Raw genomic sequence first — 8,228 nt, forward strand, 5'->3', positions numbered from 1 at the left:
CCACCTTTATCAGCCTGGAGGCCTGAATGAACTCACAGTCTTCAGCCTTTCTTTCAGTGTCTCATTAATTAAATTCCAAATAATTCTAGATTGTAGCATGTGTCTACCCCTTGGCTAGGGGTGGACAGAGCCCCTAGAACAGTTTCTCCACCTATTTTTCATTGTCACCCTCTAAGAAGCCTTTTTTTTTGACATTTTTGTTCCAGTCACCCACCATGAAATTTTAACACCACAGATAATGCTCTGTATCTATTTAATAACTATATTTCTGCTTTATACATAATTTATCCGATACAGACTTAAGAATGACTAAATGAAAGTTTTAAGTTAAAACTTTATAAAGATTTTAAAAAGCTATTAACATTTTAAAGCTATATTTAACATAACTATTTGGTGAGCGACTTCTATTCATTAAATTGTAACAAATTACATATGGAAATTAACAGTATATAACATAATAGTATAATCACATTTTAAAAATTATTCAAAACTTATTTTTCTAGCAAAAGTAAAACAATTGAAAAATTAATTTCTTAAAGATTACTTTTAGAGAACTTTTAAGTTGCCATTTGATATAAGAAAATAAATTTTAACTAGATTACTCATTCAGGTATTGACATTTTTTTCTTTTCAGCACTTGATACAATTAATGGTGGGTTGAATAACTAATTTAGAATTACACATAACCTGTTTTAGTTGTTAAAGCCTGTGTCACACACAAAGGTACTGGGGACTAAACATAAAAGCAGGCAGTGTACAGGCCACCTCTTGCAGTATGACTTCAAGCATGAGCAATCAATTGGAAGTCTTCCTATCACAGCCATCTACTACTTGCCATAGTTTTGTAGCACTGATCTTGCATCTATTTTGTGGATCTTCTGTGAACTCAGTGTCAGTGCTGCTTGTGTGATACCCAAGAAAACCCAGTGAGAGAAATTAAATACCAAGAAGATTTTGTCAGGGCAGGTTGAGCTTTAGAGGGCCACAAACTATTGTAATAGCGAAGTTTTTCTTTTCACCCCCTTGGGGGTGATACCACCCTGTTTAGAAGGCATGCCATAGAGTAACATTTTGCCTTGACCTAGTAAAACAATGTAGAATGAATTCTGGATAGCCAGAAAGAAAAAGAAATACCTGCTAGAGACCAACCCTTTCTGAGGACAAAATTGGTAGCAAACTTTCCCAAAACTTACATTTTCAAAAAATGCCTTAGTTCAAGATAATGCTACTAATGCCTGTATAATCACTATTCAACCCCTCTCCAAAAGGAGAATCTCCAAATTTTATCACTATTTCCAGCTCCAAGTTCAGGAACTTTAGATGATATCCTCCTCTTCTAGTTACCTTGCAATCCTTTCTAGATAGGCTGTGTACATAGAAGCACCACTCAGACACAGTGTATACTCTAGAATGGGGTAAAGATGAATAAAGAAGATGAAAAGTTACATGTGTATATGTATATATATACATACATATAAATGCATATGCATAAGTGCATACGTACACAAAGAGCAAGGAAGGAAAAAATGGTTATAGTCTTTGTTGCTGAAAGTAGGCCAGAGCCATAGCTGGTGTTTCAGACTTTGCCTGCCTTTACAAGCACCTTAGCTAGCTATAGTTATTTGCTTGGTACAGTGATATCCTTGTTGGTACTGAGTGTGTATGGCTAATCTTTGATTAACCTTTATCACTGAACATGGTGTGGATGAAATCACCCAGGGAATGTCCTGACACTCGTATGTAGAAGGACAGTTTAGCCCAGCTCCAGTGGGTCTAGCCATGCTGACCATGCCTTATAGGAGCAAGCTGTGCATTATGCTCCTAAGGGACCCTGAAAGTTGTTTCCACAATGATTGGAATCTGAGCTCTTGGAGGTTCTGCCTATATTGAGTTGCTGTCATCTGCCATGAACTTTTGCCACTGGACATGGCAGTACTAGGGTCACTCAGGAATTCTCCTGGGTTCTGGACATGCTCTTCCCAGCCCCATTGTGTATCAGACACCCTATTTCCCCTTGATGATTGGAATCATTCATCCCAGCCAACAGAGTTAACCTCCCCTATGTTTTTGCCTGTTGGTTCAGTATCATGAAGTAATTCACATGGCCAGGTGGCAGTCTCAACTTCCTGTGAATCAAAATTTTTGAAAGAATTTTCACCAAGTGAAATGAGAGGTGTCATTCTCACTTACACTCTTGGTTCCTAGACCTATGTATTCTGTTTATGGGAGAAACAGCACCATATATTGGTTATTGATTCAGAGAATATACTGAATTCTGTAGGATGGGCCTCGGACCTCACAAAGTGTTGTTTCCTACCTGTCACCGTAATGAAATCTTCAGTAGGTCATTTCACCATTATAAGGCCAGTTGTTTATGGGTGATGGTGTATGTGATAAGAACAGAGAACCCCACAGTCATTAGACCATTGTCCTACCTCTTTCGCTGTGGAATATATTCCTTGATCAGAAAAAAAGTATATATGTGATATCATAATAGTGTATAAAGTGTATAAGGTAATTAGAAAATCAGAGAATGATGGTGCTGGCAGAAGCACTGCAGGCAGGGAAGACAGATCCATTCCAGAATAAGTGATTATTCCAGTGAGAATAAATTGATGTCCACTCCATGGTGGAAGGGGTCCAATGTAATCGCCCTGTCACCCAAGGACTTGTTGGTCCCCCTAGGGGATGGTGCCATTTTGGGGTTTCTGCTATTGAGAGACTGAGGACTCAGTGGTGTTGGTAGCCAAGTCAATCTTAATGAAGGTTAATTCGTGTTGAACCCATGCATAATATCCATCCCTGCTACTATGGCAATTTTGTTCGTTGGCTCATTAAACAAGCACTGGGGTGTGTGGAGGAAGGCTGACAGATTGCCACTGGCTGGGTCATCATTCACATGGGACACAAATATTCTCACAGCCCATTCTGAGAGATCTGTTGACTTAATCCTCATATATATGCAGGCAAAGCAATTAGAACTGTGCTTTATACATAATAAATGCTCTATAAGTATTTTATTGCATTACTGTTACGGCTAACAGTTCTCTAATCTAGTTCCCTCCAAGTTTCTGACTATCTATGAGGGCCCCTGGCCAGGACACCTTCTGGATAAAGAAATCAACTGAAATTATAAAGAGGCTTGGAGTTTTGCCTTCTAGGAGGATGTCTTAGGCTGAATTCTCTAGAGAAGCAAAATGAGTAAAGCGTATAATATATAGAGAGAGACATTTATATGAAGGAAATGGCTGATGCGGTTGTAGAGGCTGAAACGTCACAAGTCTGTGGGTCAGGATAGAGACTTCTGATTCGTAGCTGCAGGGGCTGATGAACCCAAGATCAGCAGGTTGGAGAGCAGGGCTCTTGCTCACAGACTGTGAAGATTGACAAATCCCAGGATCGCAGGCAGGTAAGCTGTTAGTTCACGTCCCAAGAACTGGAGGTCAGATGAACAGGAGCCAGCTGCAAGCTCCAGAGTGAGCAAAAGCCCATGAGCCTTGCCACAATGTCCACTTATTTTAGATACAGGCCACACACCTAAGCAAACTCCCCTTCAACTGATTGGCTAATCACAGCAGATCCCACCATGGAGATCACATTATATCAAATCTCACCATGGAAGTGATTATAACATCATACATGAGTCTAACATGATACAACAAACACACATACAACTGAAAATGCACTAGCACTGTTTACATTGTATATTTTATAAGTGAAGAAAACAAAAATATTTGATGCACACATACAAAGCAGAAATACTCATAACAATTACAGTCCTCGTTTTTGCAACTGGTCACATGGTCAAAACCGGTAATTAGAACTACTTTCTTCCGCCACCTATTCCATATTCCCTTTGTCCTCAGCAAGCACCTCGGCTGGTTGTGGTTCTTTGGTTGGGTGACCCAAACCATCATTCCTGAAGGGTCTGGGCCATTAGTAGTCATGTCAGTATTGGGTTGCTGTAGTTTTCCATTGACTTTAATCACAGGGCATGGTAGTACTAAGAGACGCCCTAAGGGATCTCCTGCATTCCAGGCATGCTATTCTTTACCTCCATTATGTAATATTAATCCAAATTCCTCTTGGTAATGAGGATCAATTACACCAGTCAGTGTGGTAACTCCCAGCTTTGCCTGTTGATCCAGAGGCATAAGGAGCCCAAAGTGGCCAGGCGGCATTCTTAGCTTTCAATTCAGTGGAATCTGATGTGTCTGCAGGTGGGAGCATTCCTCCCTTTGGACATGCAGAGCATAACGTCCTGGGGATAGGAAGCCAAAATCTTACAGTTGGTCCACTAGGGGTAATAGTGGTGCCACTCCCATTTCCAACCCTTGATTCCAGGACCCATGAATCCTGGCTATGGTAGAAACAGCAGCATATATTGGATGCTGGTTTACAGCATATACAGCCTCCTGGAGAACATTGCCCCAACCCTGCAAGGTATTGCCACCTAGCTGGTGCCATAATTGTGTCTTTAGAGGGCCATTCCATTGTTGTAGGAAGCCAGCTGCTTCAGGATGATGGGGAACATAGACCAGTGAATTCCATGAGCATGGGTCCATTGGCGCCTTTCATCTGCTGTGAAGTGAGTCCCTTGATCCCAAGCGATGTTGTGTGGGATACCATGACGGTGGATAAGGCATTCTGTAAGTCCACAGATCGTAATTTTGGCAGAAGCATTGTGTGCAGGAAAGGCAAATCCATATCCAGAGTGTCTATTCCAGTAAGAAAAAAACACTGCCCTTTCCATGAAGGAAGTGTTCCAATGTAATCAACTTGCCGTCAAGTTGCTAGCTGATCACCTCGAAGGATGGTGCCATACCAGGGACTCAGTGTTGGTCTCTGCTGCTGGCAGATTGGGCACTCAGCAGTGACTGTAGCCAAGTCAGCCTTGGTGAGTGGAAGTCCATGTTGCTGAGCCCATGCACAACCTCCATCCCTGCCACCGTGGCCACTTTGTTCTTGAGCCCATTGAGCAATGACAGGAGTAGCTGGGGAAAGAGGATGAGTGGTTTCCACAGAATGGGTCATCCTATCCACTTGTTAAAAGCCTCCTCTGCTAAGGTCACCTTTTGGTGAGCATTCACATGAGACACAAATATCTTCACTTCTTTGGCCCATTCCGGGAGGTCTATCCACATACCTCTTCTCCATAAGTCCTTGTCTCCAATTTTCCAATCATGTTCCTTCCAAGTCCCTGATCATCCAGCCAAACCATTGGCCACAGCCCATGAATCAGTGTACAATTGCACATCTGGCCATTTATCCTTTCAAGCAAAGTGAACAACCAGGTGCACTGCTCGAAGTTCTGCCCATTGGGAGGATTTCCCTTCACCACTGTCCTTCAGGGAGGTCCCAGAAATGGGCTGTAGTGCTGCCACTGTCCACTTTCGAGTGGTGCCTGCTTATCGCACAGCACCATCTGTAAACCAGGCACAAGTTTTCTCTTCCTCAGTCAACTGATCATAAGAAATTCTGCATGAGGCCATAGGTGCAGACTGGGAGATGGAAGGTAATGTGACAGGAGTGGAGACCATGGGTGTTTGGGCCACTTCCTCATGCAACTTGTGCCTTCAAGTCGTGCTTAGGTCCGATCTCATACATACCACTTCCATTTAATGATGAGGTGCTGCTGTGCACGTCCAACTTTAAGACTCTGTGGGTCAGACAGCACCCAGTTCATGATGGGCAGCTTGGGCCGCACGGGACTTGATGGCCTATGGTTAAGGGTTCAGTCTCTGCTAAGGCCCAGTAACAAGCCAAAAGCTGTTTCTCAAAAGGAAAGTAGTTATCTGCAGAGGATGGTAGGGCTTTGCTCCAAAATCCTAAGTGTCTGCACTGTGATTCACCAATGGGGCCTGCCAAAGACTCCAAACAGTATCTCTATCTGCCATTGACACTTCAAGCACCATTGAATCAGCTGGATCAAACGGCCCAAGGAACAGAGCGGCTTGCACGGCAGCCTGAACCTGTTGCAGAGCATTCTGTTGTTCTGGGCCCCACTCAAAACTAGCAGCTTTTCAAGTCATTTGATAAATAGGCTGGAGTAGCACACCCAAATGAGGAATATGCTGCCTGCAAAATACAAAGAGGCTCACTAGGTGTTGTGCCTCCTTTTCAGTTGTGGAAGGGGGAAGGTGCAATGAGTTATCCTTCACTTTAGAAGGAATATCTTGTCATGCCCCACACTGCTAGATCCCTAGAAATTTCACTGAGGTGGAAGGCCCCTGAATTTTTGTGGGATTAATTTCCCACCTTCTAGCACACAAATGTTTTTACCAATAAATCCAGAGTCATTGACACTTCTTCCTTACTATGTCCAATCAGCATATTGTTATCAATGTAATGGACCAGTGTGATGTCTTGTGGAAGGGTAAGGCAATCAAGTTCCCTGCAGATTAAATTATGACATAGGGCAGAAGATTCGGTGTAGCCCTGAGGTAGGCAACTGAAGGTGTATTGCTGGCCTTGCCAACTGAAGGCAAACTGCTTCTGGTGATCCTTCAAAATAGGTATGGAGGAAAAGGCATTAACCAGATCAATAACTACATACCAGGTGTCAGGAGATGTGTTAATTTGCTCAAGCAATGAAACCACAGCTGGAACAACAGCTGCAATCAGAGTCACCACCTGGTTAAGTTTTCGATAATCCACTGTCATTCTCCAAGATCCATCTGTTTGTTGCACAGGCCAAATAAGCGAATTGAATGGGGATGTGGTGGGAATCACCACCCCTGCGTCCTTCAATGCCTTGATGGTGGAAGTAATCTCCTCAATCCCTCCAGGAATGCAGTATTACTTTTGATTTACTCTTTTCCTAGGTGGGGGCAGTTCTAATGGCTTTCACTTGGCTTTTCCTGCCATCATAGCCCCTACTCCATTTGTCAGGGATCCAAAGTGGGGGCTCTGCCAGTTGCTGACTATATCTATTCAAATTATGCATTCTGGAACTGTGGAAATCACTACAGGATGAGTTCAGGGACCTGCTGAACCTACTGTGAGACAGACATGAGCTCAGACTCCATTAATCTGAACTCCATATGCCCCCTCTCTGGTGTGCCACAGTGGCGTTTTGGGTCTACTGGAATTATTGTCAGTTCAGAAACGGTATCCAGTAATCCCAAAAAAGTTTGATTATTTCCTTTTCCCAAATGTACAGTCACTCTCATAAAAGATAGTAGATCACTTTGGGGAAAGCTGGGAGAAAAAGTAACAGTATAAGTTTTTGGCAGTGTATTGAGTGTATTGACACGGCCTCAACTTCATTCAAGGGACTGTGAGTCTTTAAAATTACTCAAGTCTGGAAATTGATTGAGGGACCACGAGTCTTCTGATAATTCAAGTTAGACTGCTGTTCACTTAGCTAGAATTCATCCGCTTGTACAGATCAAGTAAATATTTAGTAGATTTCCTATCTATTTCACTGCTAGGGACACCATGACTAAGTAGTCAATGCCATAATTCCATATGAGTCGGACTATTCTGATTACTGCTTTGACTCCACTGTCCATTACGGTAACTGCATCCACCTTGCCTTTGTCTATTGGGTGCCGCCACTTGGCCCCTACCACCACGGACTCCAGTCAGCCCCATTGTAGTTGGGTGTCTTAATTCAGTTAGGGCAGTTCCCACTGTCAAATCTGACTTACATAAAATAGCAATCACAGCAGTTTTCAAGGATGCTGGGCCTTCCTTCACAAATTTGTTCCTCACCATTGTGGTAAAAGGTGTGTCCTCTGGGCACTCCATGTGTGTGTGTCTGTGGGTCTAACCTAATAAATCCAATCTAGCATGCCAATTTCCCTAAGCCTTTGGATACCTTCTTCTACAGTATACCAAGGCAGGTCTGGTACTTCAACTTGATTTAGTGTAGGCCACCAGGTAATACATGCTTCAGCAACTCAACCAAATAAACTATTAGAATCTTTCCTAACCTCTTGAGCTGAAACATTGAATGAAGAATCTGTGCTTACTGGGCCCATATCAATAAACTCAGAGTGATCCAACTTTATGTTCCTTGCACCATTATCCTACACCCTTAATAGCCATTCCCACATATATTCCCCAGGTTTTTGTTTGTACATATTAGAAAAGTCATGCCGCTCTTTTATTTTATTGTAGTTTAAGTGAAAGTTTACAATTCAAGTTAGTCTCTCATACAAAAATTTATACATACATTGTTATGTGACCCTAATTGCTCTCCCTATACTGTGACAGCATACTCC

Source organism: Trichechus manatus, unplaced genomic scaffold (assembly GCF_000243295.1).
Source record: "Trichechus manatus latirostris isolate Lorelei unplaced genomic scaffold, TriManLat1.0 scaffold00233, whole genome shotgun sequence".
NCBI classification, from domain to species: Eukaryota; Metazoa; Chordata; class Mammalia; order Sirenia; family Trichechidae; genus Trichechus; species Trichechus manatus.